General features: G+C 47.6%; 1 long non-coding RNA gene across 2 annotated transcripts in view; it reads left to right on the forward strand.

The window, feature by feature from the left end:
• The window catches only part of LOC127473784 (uncharacterized), a 41786-nt gene extending 26151 nt beyond the window's left edge, over positions 1-15635 (forward strand). For both annotated transcript variants that reach the window (XR_007905595.1, XR_007905597.1), the window contains one exon: positions 15390-15635. This is a non-coding gene — a long non-coding RNA (uncharacterized LOC127473784). The remainder of the gene's footprint in view (positions 1-15389) is intronic.
• The last annotated feature ends 1365 nt before the right edge of the window (positions 15636-17000 follow it).

A 17000-nucleotide genomic window follows, 5' to 3' on the forward strand; every position in this document is an offset into this window, starting at 1 on the left:
TTGAAAAATGGGCGATTAGATCAATAAAAAATGTAAAAGTATATCTATACAAGGGCTGTAACTCTGAAGCCCAAAAGAGGTGAACTAGAATGATTTCAAAGGAAATTATTGACATAATAAATGCCTCAGAAACTTGGCAGAAGGGTAGGAAACTGTAATAATAGGGAACAAATTACAGAGGGAGGCTGGAAAGGGGTGCATTAGTGGTGAAGCCGTGGAGAGCATGAGGAATTGTCCCTAAATGAAGTTCCAGCAGAGGACATTCTGGAACAAATCAGTAAAATGAGCAGTCAGAAAGCACCAAGATAAGATGATACTCAATCAGGAGTTCTGAAAGACCTCAAACACTAGATTAAGAGAAAGCTAAATGTAGCATGAAAAGTGTCATTTAAGTTGACCACACTGCAAGAAGGATGGAAAGTGGCAAATGTGTCTTCAGCCTTGAGAAAAAGGTCTCCAGGACAAATGTGGAAAAGCAGAGATCAGTAAATCTCTCTTCCAAACTGAATAAGTGGGTAAAAACTACAATAATAAAGAAGAGAACCAGTAGGCAATTTCATAAGTGTGATTTATTTGGAAAAAGTCATTACAGTTCTTGCAGAAGGAGCCTGTGTCTCATAAATCTATTTGAACTCTTTGAAGATGTCAACAAGCTTGTAGGTAAGGCTGATCTCGTTGATAAAGTGCTCATGGACTCCCAAACAAATGTCAATAAGTCTTTCCTCAAAGACTCTTAAAGTAGTTAAGCTGGGATAATAAGATGTCCTCTTGTAAGTAAATAAGATGGAGACAAAATGGGACAAAAAGTGGGAGAAAAGATGGGTTTTCCTGGTGAAAGGAACTCTGCAGCTTAGTCATGCAACTCTTTGATTTAGGATTCGGAAAGGGGGGTGAATATTGCAGTGGTAAAATTTGTGGATGACAAGAAATGAGCTGAGACAGCCCAGGCTGACCCTGGGAAGGGAAGCAGATGGTTCTCGTGGCAGTGAGGGACCGTGTCAGGAGCGGATGGGAAAGTCAACGCTAATAAATGCAAAGTAGTTTCTCTGGGAATATACATACTCAATTCTATATTGTATTCCCTCAATTATGGAGTGAACAGAACGTTGTTATCACCCAGAAATGGAGCTGCTGTAGGAAAACTCCATGAAAACATTGGTACAACGGCCACAGCAATAAAACATTCCAGCTGAATGAGAGACATTTTTAGAAAAGGGAAAAAGGAACAGGAAAACACCATTATGTGATTATGTCACTGTATAAATGTTTGGCAAACCCACCTATTGATTAATATCTGCAATTCTGTTCATCCTGTCTTCACATAGAATAAAATAGAACTAAAAAGGGTGGGTGGGAGTTATTTAGCTCAGAGATTTAGACACCTAAATTTAGGTTTCTACCTGTAGGTGTCAATCTATGAGGTAGATACCTAAACTCCAGCACTAAATCAAATTTTTTTAATCTGAATTCCACCCACAGAAAGTAGATGAGGACAGAATGGTTTTTGAATCTGGACAGAAAACAGTCAGCCATGGGACAGAGACCATGAGTTAGGAAACAGTAAGAGAGGGTGGCTACTTTTTTTAAGAATAGGAGAAGTGCAGGATAACCCATAAAATTATGGGGCATCAGGTCTAAATCAGAAAGTCATACATTCTCATATAACTGATTATTAAATTGCAGAACTTATTGCCTGAGGCTGTTGTGGAGGTCAGAAGTATAAATGAATTAAGAGTTGCTGGGAGGCTGCTGGGAAGTCACTGTCCTGCCAAACGGAATTAGGGAGGCTCCTTCAGCTGTCAAAAGCCAGGTGGAGGTACCTGGGAAGGACTTCCAGGCAGGTAAGGAGGACAATAAAGACAATTTCTAGGCCAGAACAGAGACTGTGAGCCTGAAACTGGTGTGCACCCCACCACCATCTGTCCTTGTGTCAGTGGGGCACCACGAGGAGAGAACCATGACTGGGATCTCAGGAGCAGAAGTGTGGGATGCTCCAACATGGACTTGGAAGAAGGAGAAGGAAAGGGAGGGAGAAAAATCCTGTGCAGAAATTTTAGAAAATGAGGGAAGACTGCTGATAGCCATAAACCAGTGTTCACTAGCACAGGTAATGTCCAGAACAGGGAACAGAGACCAGCTTTTGCAGCTCATGATCTCCAGCACCTCAGAGCTCCCTGAAGGAAAGGAGTCCTGGAGGCCATGAGCAGTCCAGCTGCTCCCAGGGCTCCTGGCTGGATATACTGGAGGTCCTGGAATCCCCTGCTGACTCCAGTCTTTGCCAGAGCAATGCTCTGGTGGTTTTTGAAGGCTGGAATTGCTAAAACCCGTGTTCAGCCGGGTCAGTTCCCTCTGGCCAAACTCCCTGGGTTTTTCTGGTGTTTCAGTCACTGAACCCCAGAATCATTAAGGGCAGAAAAGACCTCCAAGGCCATCAAGTCCAACCTTTGATTGAACAGCCCCAGAATTGCCCTCCCATGCCCACTAAAGCACGTCACAAAGCACCACGTCTGCTCGTTCTCTGAACACCTCGGGGGTGGTGACTCCACCACTGCCCTGGGGAGCCTGTCCCAAAGTTCCTGTTACTGAGGGGATCCTGAATGCCATCAGAAGTGACCCAAACAGGGAGAGTTTGGATGAATTAGCTCCCAGGAGTAGCTGACAAGATATGCAGTGCTGTGGAGAGGCAGCTGGAGAACATCTCCAGCTCTTTGATATGGGGGACAACTGAGTTATGAATGTGGCTGCTCCTGTAGCTCAGTTTAGTTTAGTATAAAACTGTGTGTAGTGGTGCCAAACTTTCCTCTTTCAATCCTGCTTTCATTTTCCAGTTTGTTCAGATATATTTTCCTCCTTCATTTCATGCTTTAGAGAAACACTTGTTTCTGTTTTGAGTTACTCTGCTGACTCTCCCCAGGGTATTTCCACCTGGCTCTTAAATGCTTGCAGGTATTTTCTGTGTGCTTAGGCAGCCATGAATTTGGCTCACAGTGCTCAGGACATGGAGTGCTCTGGAAAGCAGCATTGCTCATCTGCAGGGTGCAAACTCAGGGAATGATGATTTAATTAGATTGGGAGCACTACTTAAAAGCAAAATTGGAACCTAATGCATCTGTCTTCAAAATACACTTCAGCATTACATAAGAAGCCCATAATAATGTCAGAAGTGGAAAACCTTTACGTGAGGGAAAATTTGATGGCAACTTTTATATCCTTTATTGTAAAGTAGGTCGAGTTGAAACGTGGTAAAACCATAGAATCATGGAATATCCTGAGTTGGGAGGGACCCACAAGGATCATCCAGTCCAACTTCTGGCCCTGCACAGGCCCATCCCCAAGAGTCACCCCCTGTGCCCCAGAGGATCATCCAAACCCTCCTGGAGCTCTGGCAGCCTTGGGGCTGTGCCCACTGCCCTGGGGAGCCTGGGCAGTGCCCAACCAGCCTCTGGGGGAAGAACCTTTGGCTGAGATCCAACCTGAGCCTGCCCTGACACAGCTCCAGCCATTCCCTGGCTGCTGTCCCTGCTCACAGAGAGCGCTGCAACTCCCCTCTCCTCCAGGAAATTCCTGCTTTATTAAGCACCTCAAGCACAGACCACCATTACAGGTCCATTTCTTCCACTGCCAGGGTGAGAATCCAGCAGTTTTCACCCTTTTCTGTCCCCAGTCCCTTTGGATCACAATCATGCCCAGAAACCTGGGACAGGAGGAGCTGCCTCAAAAACACTCTTCCCCAAACACATTCTTACCTGGGATCCACTCTGATCCACTTCTGTCTGTGGCCCCAACACAGTTGTACTGTCACAGGAGCTTCTTAGACAGGCACAGCCTCTGAAAGGAAAAGATTTGTAATTACAGGCGAAAAAGAGAGAGCTGGGAGTAATCTGGGAGCTTTGCTATGCATATGGATGTGCTTCAGTCTCTGGGTAGGGATGATCTGCTTTACATGAGTACTTGTCACCAAAGCAGGACTCCGAGCTTACTGCCTGATGCTCAGTGTGAATTCTGGGACTGCAGGACTGTTCCTGCCATTTCTTGCCTTTTCTGACCTAGAAAATATTTACTTTTTTTTTTTTTTTTTTTTTTTTTTTTTATAAATCCGAACTGCCATCCCTAGAAAAATTTAATAAGGTATTTTGGTGCCTGTCAGGGAGTTGCCAATGGAAATCAGGGTCAAAACGGTAGCGTGGTTCTGGACTTAATTAGATAGACTGCTTTTTTGGGCAGAAGTTATTTTAAAGAGTTGGGCACCGGGGAATTTTCTGCATCAAGTTAAGAAGAAAACAGCTTTAAAATGTGTTTCTCCGTTTCCTCAAAAATGAGTTTTCTACACGGTTTCGGATTGTTCAGCCAAATGTCTCTGTTTTTTCATGATATGTTTCACAACATATTTGTTACGTCCAGACATAGAATGTTGGAATTAATCAAAACTGAAATATTTATGGAGAAAGCCATTTCACGTCCATCTCTGTCATGAGACTGGCTGCTCTGATAGGGATTAGAGGTTGTTACACTAATGACTTAGCCTTTTGTCTCATTGCCAGAGCAGTTTCCCAATTTAGAACCTTTTCTTCTGATTAATATTTGTATTCCTCCCACAATTCCTCTTCTTATAGGAACCCGTATTGGGAATTATTCCAGACCTACATAATGTCTCTGAAATCTTTTTATCCCTCTGTTTGCTGATCAGTGGAAAGGATTTTAATGCCAGGTTAGGTAATCGAGATAAATCCGAACTTGATCTAACTTTATCCCTCGACCATGTCTTGGATATTCCAGAAACATTTTTTGTGATCCATAAATAAATTCACGCAGGATTTTGATTAATCTTTTTTTTTTTTTTCTGCTCTTCTGTTTCCAGTGAGGCCTCATTACATTAATGGGAGATCCAACAGAGTATTACAACTTCCACTATGAGCAAGCTTGTTTAGTGCAACGCTCTTTGGGAGGGGTTGAAAACATCAGTGTGTTCCAAAGACAAAGTTCTGTGGCTTTGTGATGTCTTTGATGGTCCTCTGAAGCAGGAAGGGAATCTGGTACTAATAAGGCTTCCTAGCCCCATTTAGGCCTGTGAGTAACTTACACAGTGGTTTAAAGTATACACTGATTTAATTCACTTCCCTTCTAACTCTGCTTACTAGAAAGAAGAGGCAGTTAAGCTTCTTTAATATAAATCTCCTGCTGGCACTTGAAGCCAACAGAGGTGTGGATTCCTGTGTGTTTGGGACAGGGAGTGCTCCTGGCTTGGAGAGCCACATCTCAGCACTCCTGGGTTTCTGTGTATCCTTTTGGGCCATTTTAGGGCCACAATCCAGCTCTTCTCGTGCCCAGTCACACCTCAGGAAAAGCTTCACAAAACCTACATCCTGCTCAGAAAACTGGCATGTGGGCAGTGATGGAGCAGGGCTTGAGCCAAGATCCCTTTTTTGTTTGACTTTCTCATCTCCAGTGGGTGTCAGTCCAGCCCAGAAGTCAAAGTTGCCTTTTGGAGAAGAAAAATTTGGTCTGAGTGACTCCTGAGTGACACCTCTGTGCCTCAGAGCTGTCAGGTTAAACAAACCTGGGAGAGATGGTGGCTCTGGTTTGTTAGGAAATATTCCAGACCCATGTGGACACAATCCTGTGCCATGTGCTCTGGGATGGCCCTGCTGGAGCAGGGAGGTGGCTCCAGATGAGCCACTGTGGTCCTTTCAGCCTCACCCAGCCTGTGATTCTCTGTGACTCCAAGTTACACTAATGACAGACAGGATGAAAAAAATCCCCTCCCTTGCTCTGACCCAGAGTTGCTCTTTCCTCTGATGGTTCATTGATTCCCTTCGGGTTTAATAGATTTTGATAAGTTGGGCATTTACAGATCTGCTGCCATTAACATTCACCAGCAGCAGCCCCAGAGCTCCTCTGCCAACAGTGCTGGGGCTCCTGAGCCTGCTGATTTAAAAATGTTCATTGCTGACGGGTTCCAACATCTCTCTCGGTTACTAATAGACTGGAAAGTATTTCATCATCTTCAAGCAATGAAAGCAAATCATCCTTCTTTCCAAATACCGACTAAAAGTCTGAACACTTCTGCATTTTCTGCATAATCCTCCCCAATTCTCCTGCCTGCACCGAGCAGTGACCCCGTACTGTTGCTAGGATTTCTTCTGCAAACATAACTTTCTTGTGCTAAGCTCTGTCAGCCATGGATTTTAGGCTGAGGTTCCTTTGTTTCCTGCTCCTGTTCATATAGGTCAGGAGTTTTCCTGGCAATTGATTTACTCCCAGTTCTGTGTCATTCTGCTGTTTGACATTTTGGGCTTTGTTTTCCTTTGCTGATGTCACTACAAAACTTTGACTACATCAGTCAATTTTTTTAAGGTTCCATGTTGAGTGTTTGACTCTGTGATATTTTTCATATTTTTTTAGAGTGTCAGGTAAAATGGCAAGAGGATTAGGAAAAAGATACCATTTTCCCAATGTTTTAAATACATACATATCTCTTTGTATTATAAGTTATTATATGTCATTCATCAGGAACTGTAGTTATAGGGCAAGGAGTAACGGGTTCAAACTGGAGGAAGGGACATTTAGGTCAGATATACAGGAGAAATTGTTCCCTGGGAGGGTGGGGAGGCCCTGGCACAGGTTGCCCAGAGAAGCTGTGGCTGCCCCTGGATCCCTGGAAGTGTCCAAGGCCACGTTGGACGGGGCTTGGAGCAACCTGGGCTAGTGGAAGGTGTCCCTGCCCATGGCAGGGGGTGGCACTGGGTGAGCTTTCAGGTCCCTTCCAACCCAAACCACCCTGTGATTCTATGTTTAATATTGAATATGTATATAAATAACCCCCCCAACAGCAATGCCATATAATCCACTTTTGACAAATCAGAGTCTTAGTATTTGAATTAAGGGCTTGAAATTTAAAAAGGGAATAACCCCAATGAAAAAATGTGCATTTCTTTCTTTTCCTTTGAAATCTGCTGTGTCCTGAGTCTCCCTCTGTGTCAGTATGTTCAGCTCTGTACCTACAGAGACCTTGTCCAACAACAGGCACCACTCCTGGTGCAGGTTTTACCTGCAGTGCTGAGCAGAGGAGCCAGACTTGGTGCTGCCAGAGCTCAGAAGCAAGGCAGGTGGGAGGACTTGGAAGGCAAACAGATGCAAGGTAGGAAGAGAAGCAGAAATAGCTGAACAGGCACAGGTGGGACCAGGGAAAATAGAGCTGGAGAGATTGGTGCTTGTTCAAGAGTGATGCCTGTTAAGAGGGTGGAATGGAGCCCAGCACCAGCCAGGGCTGGCAGTAAACACATGAGACCCCCAGCACAGCCTGTGTGCTCAGACTGAGGTCTTTATAAAGGATGAAAACATCATGCTGTTACCATAAACCTCATTATTTGTAGATCCCAGGCCCCAGAAGGGGATGAGGATCCTGGAATGCTGTTCTCTTCCCCAGCAGCAGGTGGGGAAAGCTCTGTCCAGGCAGGGCTGCCTGTGCTTCCCCACTCAAGAGACACACCCTGGGACAACAGCAGCAGGCTGGAGGGAAGGCAAGCAGGACAGGGACTGTGATCACTGAAGTCCAGGTGGCCCATCTGCCCTCTCTTTCAAAAGCCATTCCTGCTCCCCAGGCCCTCCTGTGCCTGGGGCCTCCTCACAACATGGCAGGGGCCTCACTCCTTGATCAGAGCTGTGACCTCTTGTTCCCACCTGACACCACTGCCAGACAATCACAGAACCACAGAATGGTTGGGGTTGGAGGGACCTCAAAGCTCATCTTGTTCCAAGTCCATGCCATGGGCAGGGACACCTCCCACTAGCCCAGGTTGCTCCAAGCCCTGTCCAACCTTGGCCTTGGACACTTCCAGGGATATATTTTTCTCCTCTGCTTTAAGGTTTTCCCATAGCAGCCACTACAGGTGTGAGCCCTTTGGTTTGAGTAGGATGATTGTTGTGTTCTTTATACCTTAAAGCCCCATGGCTTTCTTTTCTTATAACTTCCAAGCTGCAGGGCTTTTCCTTAGTGAACCTTTCCCTTGTTCTCACACCAGTGTATCTCTTCATTTTCATTATTAGCAGATGGAATGTGAGTCCCAGTTCCTTCCTTCCATCCCTTCTGCCAAGAGGTCTCTGGTTCCCAGATGTATTTTGTGGATACTTAATCTTGCACCACTTTCCTTCCAGTGATTTTGATTAATTTTTTTCAGGCACATAAAATTATTTTGTGAGTGACACTTGCCATTAAAAAAAAATAAAATTGTAGGGAGTTAGGTGTACCAACCTTATTCCAGGGAGGACATTTCGTGCATCCTTCTCTTCGAATTTCAACTTCATTATTATTTTTCTGTAATCCGCTTTTAATTGTAAGTACCCAGCACTCTGCTGGTACCAAGGCTGCTCCAGAGTGCTCCAGTGAGTGTCTGCTGGGGAATATTGAGGCTCCATGGAAACATGAGAACCATTAAGTGAAACAGCCTCTTCAGGCAAACCATATGGGGTGACACATCCCGCGCTGCTCCGACGGTCCGACCGAGGCACGTTCCCTGGGAGGAGCAGCAGCAGCAGCTCAGGATCCTTGGCTGGGCTGTGCAGCAGTAATGAGCCATTGCAGCAGCCAGCAGGGTCCCACTGTATTTGCTGCATATTCATGGGGCTCCCTTCTCGTTGTTTCAAAACTCTTTCCAGTAGATTAAATCGAGAATCTCAGTTATCCCGTGGAGTGCTGCGGTGCCGGAGGGAGGGACCAGCCCGGCCTTTCCAGCCTTGGCTGAAGAGCGTTTGGAAAAGAGTTGGTGCACCAGGAATGCTGCCCTGGCTGGGCCTTCCTCTGGAGCACTTCTCCTGTGTATCCAGGCTGGGAGAGCTGGAGGGGTTCACCTGGAAAAGAGAAGGCTCTGGGGAGAACTTGGAGCCCTAAAGGAGCTCCAAGAGAGCTGGAGAGGGACTGGGGACAAGGGATGGAGGGACAGGACAAGGGGAATAGTCTTAAGATGAAGGAGGACAGGGTTAGATGGAATATTGGGAGAAATTGCTCCCTGTGAGGGTGGGGAGGCCCTGGCACAGGTTCCCCAGAGAAGCTGTGGCTGCCCCTGGGTCCCTGGAAGTGTCCAAGGCCAGGTTGGATGGGACTTGGAGTAACCTGGGCTAGTGGAAGGTGGCTTTGGAGCTGGATGAGCTTTGATGTCCCTTCCAAGCCAAACCATTCCATGATTCTATGAAATTGTAATTCTTTCCTGACTCATTTTGCTCATCCCTCAGATTATGCTGCCTTATGATCTCACTGAAGGCTTCCAACTCGGTGCCTATTTGCTAAGACAGCCCTTTAATTAAGGGCTTGGAACCAGATGGTCTTTAAGGTCCCTTCCAACCCAAACCATTCCAGGATTCTGTGATACCTTGATTTTCCACGGGGCATAAAAATATTCATACACAAGTTTTGGAACCCATAATGGACACAGAAGCCTTGGAGGGGTAGACACTGAGACAGAGGGCTCTGCTTTGTGCTCAGAACCTCAGAGAAGGCTTGGGGGGGCACCAAAAGTCACTTGAAATGAAGAAAATACTTTGAATTCCTCCCTTTTCTCTTTGTAAACATTAAAAAGCCGAAGTCCTTTCTTAATCTCAGTGCCCAGTTCTGACCACTACATGGAGCTTAACCTGGGCAACAGCTTCAAAAAACTATAAATAGATTGGAGTAAAGTTACTTACAGACCTTGGTATGGAAAAACACACACACAAATCTGGAACTGAGCACTTCCAAGGGAAGGGAACTCACATCTTGGGACAGAACCACAAGGGGAATTGAAAGAAAGAAGGTTTCCAGCACCAGAACTGGCGGTGGTGCTGGTGGATATGGAGGGAGAAAAAGGAGGAGTTTAATTGCAGCTCTTTTTTTTTAATGCTACCTCAGTTTTACTGAAAGAGAATAGAATGTGACCATGTGATTTTTGCAGCAGGAGCTGCTGTGGTTGAGGAGAGGCCAAGGACAGCACTGAGGGCTGGAGGCAGCAGCCACATCCTCCGGTGGGGTTTGTTGCTCTGGTTGTGCAGAGCTGCTGGAGGGAGAGATGGAGGTGAGGGGGCTTTTCCTTCTTTTCCAGAAACAACTGCTGAAGGGAAAGAGCCCTGATGTTTGTAAGTCTGTCCTGTGCCCTTTCAAGTCCTTGTATTTTTCTTCATATGTTGTTGGAAGCAAGTTTGATTTTATTGCCTTTCCCTCCTCTGTGAAAAATTAACCTATTAATTGCCTCACCTCCAAGGCCTTGCTGGCTGGTTCCTTTCTCCCCTCCATCCATGCCCTCTCCAAGTTCCCACTGCCCCTCTGGAGCAGCTACAGCATCAGGGCTCTGTGCTTGTCCTTTTCCTTCTGTCTCTGGAAAATGCAATAATTTTAATTATCTCACCTTGGACCTGGAGCAGCTTCTCCATTCCCAGGGTCAGACATCCCTCTGTCTTGGCACAGGCTCTTCCCATTTTTCACCCAATGCTGTGGTTTGAGGCTCTCACTCCCTGCCTGAGGCTCTTTAGCCCCTCACATTTTTCTCCAGGGTTTTTCCCTGGGGCTGGGAAGGTGCCTGGACTCTACAGCACAATTAAAACATGCTGGCACAGGGAGTGGGGGATGTAGGGCCAGGGTTTGGGGGGCTACAAAGAGACTGCTGGTGTATTACTCTCCCCAACTTGTCTTGGGACATGGGGAGTTGAACTCCTCTGTGTGTGATGCTTGGTGCTCTCTTAGGGTCTGTGGCACTTTTGGACTGCAGGGATATGTGGCAGAGAGGAGGGTGGATGAGCCCAGGAATGACTGCACGAGGAACATCATCCTCTTCTCCAAAAGGGCAGTTGGTCTGGTCCCTGAGATGGGAATGGAGCTGCCATGGGCAGCTTTGCACTGGAGTGAGAGCTTCTTCCATCTGGGGAAACTGCTGGGATTTTAGGCTCTTCCTCACCTGCAGTCCCGTTCCCAAAAAGCGCTTTTTAGTTTGGAGTTTGCATGGCAGGAGACTGACCTGGGCCTTGGGGTGTGAGAGAGACCTGTGTTGCTCTGATGTGCCCTCATTTACTGGTGAAGAGCTTTTCTTCCAGCACAAATGATGCTTTTTGCTGCCACAAAGCTTCAGAAATCCCTGGTGGGAGCAGAGCTCTGGCAATGTGGGCAGCAAGGTTGGATCTGGGCAGGGGAAATGTCACATCAGTGTCCTGAAGTGGTGAGTGACCAAAACTAAATGCCAACAAGGCTTTGGGGGCCTCTGTACCCCATTGCTGGGGAGTCAGTTGTGCCCAGAAGGTCCGAAGGAGGGGACCTGGAGGGGCTCCCTTGCTGGTCCCAGAGGCAGGGGGATCCCAGCTGCCTCTGCAGGGCCCCCCACGACTGAAGTGGTGGTAGTGGGGATGTTTCCAGGTCTCTGCAGTGAAATCACAGTCCTGCCCTGCAGGTGTGGGAGCTGGACCATGCTGTCCCCATGGGAAAGGCTGGTGTGGGTTAAACAAGGAGGAGCAGAGTTAAATCTGAGCTGAAGAGTTCCTTTCCCAGTCTCTGTTTGAGGGGAACACCCTGGTGGGGCTGCTGAACTGGGGCTGTTTGGAGCTGCCTTCTGGACTGGGACCATCTCCTGGACTGGGGGTACCTGTGGGATTGTCCTGGGCTGGCTCTGACCAAAGGTGGCACTGGCTCAGCCTCCCTTGTCAGATGCTCCTTGTTGTAGGTGAAAGCTTTTCCTGACCATTCCAGTTTCCAAGGCTGGCAAGGGGTTTATAAATGGCTTTATAAATGGCCAGGGCTGCCCCTGTGGGTCAGGTTACTTTGGGAATTCTCCCTCATCCATGTGCTGCCCCAGGAGGGGGTTGGCAAACCATCTTCCTTTCCCAGTTGTGCTGGCAAGAACAGTCACCTCTGTGCTTGAACTACAGCCCGTTCAACGTGGCACCTGAGTGCCCATGGCTGCCCTGGGCTTCTGGCTGAGCTTTGGGAGAGGTTTTGCCTTGCCCAGCTGTGACTGGAGCTCTGTCTCCTCTGTGTGTGCAGAAGGGATGCCCTGGGCTTGGCTGGGGGGTGCTGGAGCAAGGGGGCACAAATCCAGTGGGCACAAATCCAGTGGGCACATCTGCTCCTGCTTGGGTGAAAACAGGGCTTTGAGTCCTATGGTTTGTAGAGGAAAAGTGCCTGGAGTTTCTTTCCTGCTGTTTCTCTGCTTTCCTAAGTGTTTCTTACTAAGAATAGCTGCTGTTTCACCTCATGCCTGCCCTCCACCAGCTGCTTGGGGCAGCATTTCAGACTCCAGCTTGAGCTGCACAGAGTGAGTGACCTTGTTTTCCAGAGACCTTTTTTGAAGGGGCAGGAACTGGGTTTTGCCTTCATTTACCCCTTAAGGAGCTGCCACAGGAGGAAAGGTCTGTGAAACCAGTTCCCTGCAGCCCTTGCTGGGGGGTCACACTACAGGAAGTGCTGAGCAGGAATCAAGTGTGCTGGCATCACACTGGGATGGTTTTCCTCTTGGAAATCAGAAGTGGAGCAAGCCACAACTGAGATAAGATGACTTTTAGTTTATTCAGGGCATTGTTTACTTGATCTCTGGAGAAGACTTGCCCTGCTCCTCGCCCTCAGCTTGTCCCACAGCTCCTGCATCAGTTTGGCTGCTGAAAAATAGGTGAAGCAAAGAAGTCAAAAGCTGTTCTGGAGATTTGGAAGAGCCTTTCTCTTTTCCTTTGCTCTTACACACAAACAGGAGCTGCCTTGGGTCCTGCCCTTCCCTCCCTGCTGAGGGATGAGACCCATAGTCCCGAGGGCCCACGGAGCACGTGGGAAGCTCCTGAGAACACCAAAGCATGAATTTCCAAGAGTGGGGGCCACCAGCATCAGATTGAAAGCTCTGAGGCCCCCTGAAAGTCACATCAAATAAGAGAACTGGAAAAGAAACAGAGGGGCTCTAGGGGTGCCCAAACCCACCCAAGGGGCATTGTTGGAGCTGGACCAACAGAGCAGGGCTGGTTTCCCTCTTGCCTCTCCAGCTCAGCAGGGAACACAAAAGCAAACCAAGAGCTTGAGGGGACCAGAGGGAAGACAGAGGGATTCAGAGCGCTGAAAAGCAGATGGAGGGATTGGAGGGGCCCTGATGTCACCAAATTTCATATGGAGGGAGGTGGGGGCTCACCATAAAAGAACAGAAGCCTCCGGGGGCAGGGGAGGGGCACCTGCGTGGAAGAGACCTGGTGGGGTTTTTTTCAGCGGGATTCCTGTATCTCTTCTTTCAACTCCATGTGCTGGCACCCAGGTTTCAGCTGGATTTCATGGTGCATAAACACCCTGGGAGAATTTCCTTCTTGTTCCTGCTACGCAAGAGAAACCTTCCCCTTTCCACTCGGATCTTACAATGGCTTGTCAGTGACAAAACATTCCCAAATCCTCTCATTTATCAAATGGCCAATCCTGTTAACAGCTTAAGAAACATAATTACCTGCAATCTCTTCTGCTATTCATTCTGTGCCTACACTCCCCTCTCCCTGGCAGCTTCCCAGCAGGCAAAAGGCAGGAGCTGGATCCAGGAAGAGCAATTCCCTCTGATCACCTGCTCCAGGCTCACGGGGGTTCTGCCTCCCTGCTTGGAGCAGCAAGAGGCAGGTGAGGGAGGAAGGCACAGAAGCAAACCCCCCACAGTTGTGTGGAGCTTTCCAGGGGTGGCTGTGCCTTAAGTGCTGATCCATCAGCGTGGTGGGAACATTAAGCAGGGTCTGCTTTTAGGGCAGAAGGAATCACTGCCAGATTTCATGGAATCACAGAGTGGTTTGGGTTGGAATGGATGCTAATGATCGTCTTGTCCCCCCCCGACATGGGCAGGGGCACCTTCCTCTAGACCAGGTTGCACCAAGCCCCTGGCCTTGGACACTTCCAGGGATCCAGGGGCAGCCACAGTTTCTCTGGGAATTTCATCCCAGCCCCTCACCAAGCTCAGAAGGAAGAATTTCTTCCCAATATCCCATCTAACCCTGCTCTCTGTCAGTGGGAAGCCATTCCCCTCTGTCCTGTCCCTCCAGGCCCTTGTCCAAAGTCCCTCTCCAGCCTTCCTGGAAGCCCCTATAAGGACTGAAATGCTGCTATAGAGCCTCCACAAATCCTTCCCTTCTCCAGGCTGAGAGAATTTACTTGCCTTGGGGTCCTTCTGTGCAGGTGGGCTCTGAGAGAGGCAGCAGCAGAGGCTGGTGCAGGTTTGGGGGCTGGAAGGAGCTGTGAGAGCATCATCATCAGAAAAGCAGGGCCTGAACCCTCAGGGAAAGGGTGAACTAAGGGGGAAATGGGGATCAGTTGGAGACAGTGTGAGCTGATTATTGCCTTGCTGAAAGAAGCTGATTTTATGATTTTCTCTTATTCCTCTTATTTCTCTGCATTTACAACTCCTGAGAGACTTCACAATGGCTCATTTGGATCAAATCTGAGGGAGGGTTTAGCAGAGCAACATTTGCAGGCTAGAGATCTGCTACCTTCCTAAATGTTGGTTCTGTATGGAACAGCTTGATCCAAAGAGAACCCCCTTGGACCACCAGAGCTTCTCCTAGAATGAGAAAATTCCCAGCTCTGTCCTTCCCATATCGGCCTTTTGTGCCTTAAAATCTTATCCTATCATGACATTATCCTATCATGACATGTGTACACCCTCTGTTTAGACCTGCCTTCAGCTTGGAAGGATTTTTCTTATTCCTGCTGTGCTCCTCTTTCAGCTATTTTGGGTCCTCAGTGTTTTGGATAAATGATACACATTTCTTCTGACACATTCGTATGTTATTTTTAAGCAGTTTTTTATGCTGCTTGCCAACATTTTCTCCTTACAGTTCTTTGAATTTTGTATTAAAACCTCCCCATGAGCAAACTGTACACAAACCACAAGATCCTTTTTTTTTTTTTTTTTTAAAGTCAGGCATCATCTTAAGGGATTTGGGGCTTTTTGATCCTAAGATACTGAATTCGATTATATTTTGGTCACTGTTATAGAACAACCTTTTCTTAATAACAGTTTGAACCTCAAATGCTGAATTTGGCCATAACTGCCTAAAAACCTGCTTTTCTCACAGAAAATAATTTAATTCATGTCTCAAAATTTGGAGACTTATTTTCAGTATGGCCCAAAACATCCTCCTGACCCAGGCACTGAAGAGTTTGGGTGGCTCTGGACCACCTGCCCAGAGCCACGTGCTGCTTGGGGACAGCAAGGATTTGGATAAGGAATTACCTGAGCCTTGAGGAGAGACTGGTTTCTTGTGTCTAACAAGACACTATATACATATACAGGGAAATGAAGGACTGCAAATGAATAAACTGTACCTAAAGAAAGGGAAAACTGCCCCGATAATAAAAAAAAAGTAGGACAGCTGTGCTTTTATACCAGAACTCACTGTTTCTTTTATGACATTTATTTCATATCATGCAGACCCTTCAGAGCAGCACTAATGCCCAGTGGAGTTCTCCAGCCTAAATGTCTCGTTGTCAGTGGAAGAAACAAAGGTAATGTAATTTGAATGCTGGATGCAACAGCGTAGGCTGCTCTCCAGGCTGATTCTCCCTGCTCCAAATGGGAATGATGGCTCCAAACAGACTCACCAGCACAGACTGAAGAGCAGACATCTGATTTGGGAGGAAATGGCCAACATCTCAGCTTTTTTCCCCACGATTTGTTTCTTCCTGGAAAGGAAAAAAAAAAAAAAAAGCCACAAAACAGTTGCATGAAGACGCCGCTGTTTCAAAGCAAAATTTTAAAACGTCTCTGATTTGCAAATGGCATTTCAGCATTTTCATGAGAATAAAATGCTACTGTGATGCTGGGTTTAAATATTTCATTCCGGCTCCCTGAACCAACTTAAAATCTTATTATAAGTCATTTTGACATGAAAGTGTGTTTCTCTGTGGTGCCCGTGGCTGAGACATCTCCAGCTCGGAGTGCAGCTGCAGGAGCCCTCCCTGCTCAGGGCTGATCAAAGGCAAACCACCCGTGAGCCACTGCTCGGCCCCACCACCCAGCCCAGGGAAAAAACGGGATCCTGAACATCCCAAGGGCTGATACCATCGATAGAAAACACATATTCCTGTCGTAACCCTGCTGGGAGAAGGTTGGGTGAGTTTAGCAAACAAAACCGCAGCAGCTTAAAGCATGGAATTGCAACAGTGCCACAGAGACAAGCTCGAGACATTTGTTAAGAAGGATATTAGGAATAAATCCCTGTGTTACTCTTTCCAGCATCGGGGTTAGTTCATGACTCTTTAATGTGAGCTCTCCCTCTTTTATGTCATGTAGTCTGGAGGGAGGAAAGTGGCACTGACCCAAAATGAATCCTTCCTGTCCTGGGCTCCTCCCGCTCTTCCTTGCTCTGTGAAAAAGTCCTTGTCCTCTCTGAGTGGTTTTCCTGAAAATAAGACCAAGCAAGGCAGGGACGACCACACTTTTTTTCCTCTTCCTTTCTCTTTAAGATCTATGGGTTATAATTTTATTATGTATTTTCCTATCTGTGATCTTGGTTGTGCTCCCAAGTGCCTTGCCAGGACCTTGTGCATCAATTAGAAAAGGTGTGAGGAGGGACTGAGGGCACTTGGTGTGTTCAGCTGGAGCAGAGGAGGCTGAGGGGAGACCTCAGTGCAGTTCCAACTGCCTGGGCAGGGGCAGAGGAGGGGCAGGGACTGAGCTCTGCTCTGGGGGGACCAGGGACAGCACCCAGGGAATGGCTGGAGCTGTGTCAGGGCAGGCTCAGGTTGGATCTCAGCCAAAGGTTCTTCCCCCAGAGGCTGGTTGGGCACTGCCCAGGCTCCCCAGGGCAGTGGGCACAGCCCCAAGGCTGCCAGAGCTGCAGGAGGGTTTGGCTGATCCTCTGGGGCACAGGGGGTGACTCTTGGGGATGGGCCTGTGCAGGGCCAGGGGTTGGACTGGATGATCCTTGTGGGTCCCTCCCAACTCAGCACATTCTGTGATCTGTGAAATTGTGCTGAAACAAAACCTCAGCCAGTTCTGGCTGCTCAATTAAACAGTTTGTTGTGCAGCCTTGGAAGAGGA

This window comes from Manacus candei, unplaced genomic scaffold (genome assembly GCF_025592945.1).
Source record: "Manacus candei isolate 608988 ecotype Guabito, Panama unplaced genomic scaffold, ASM2559294v1 h1tg000037l, whole genome shotgun sequence".
In the NCBI taxonomy this organism is placed as follows: domain Eukaryota; kingdom Metazoa; phylum Chordata; class Aves; order Passeriformes; family Pipridae; genus Manacus; species Manacus candei.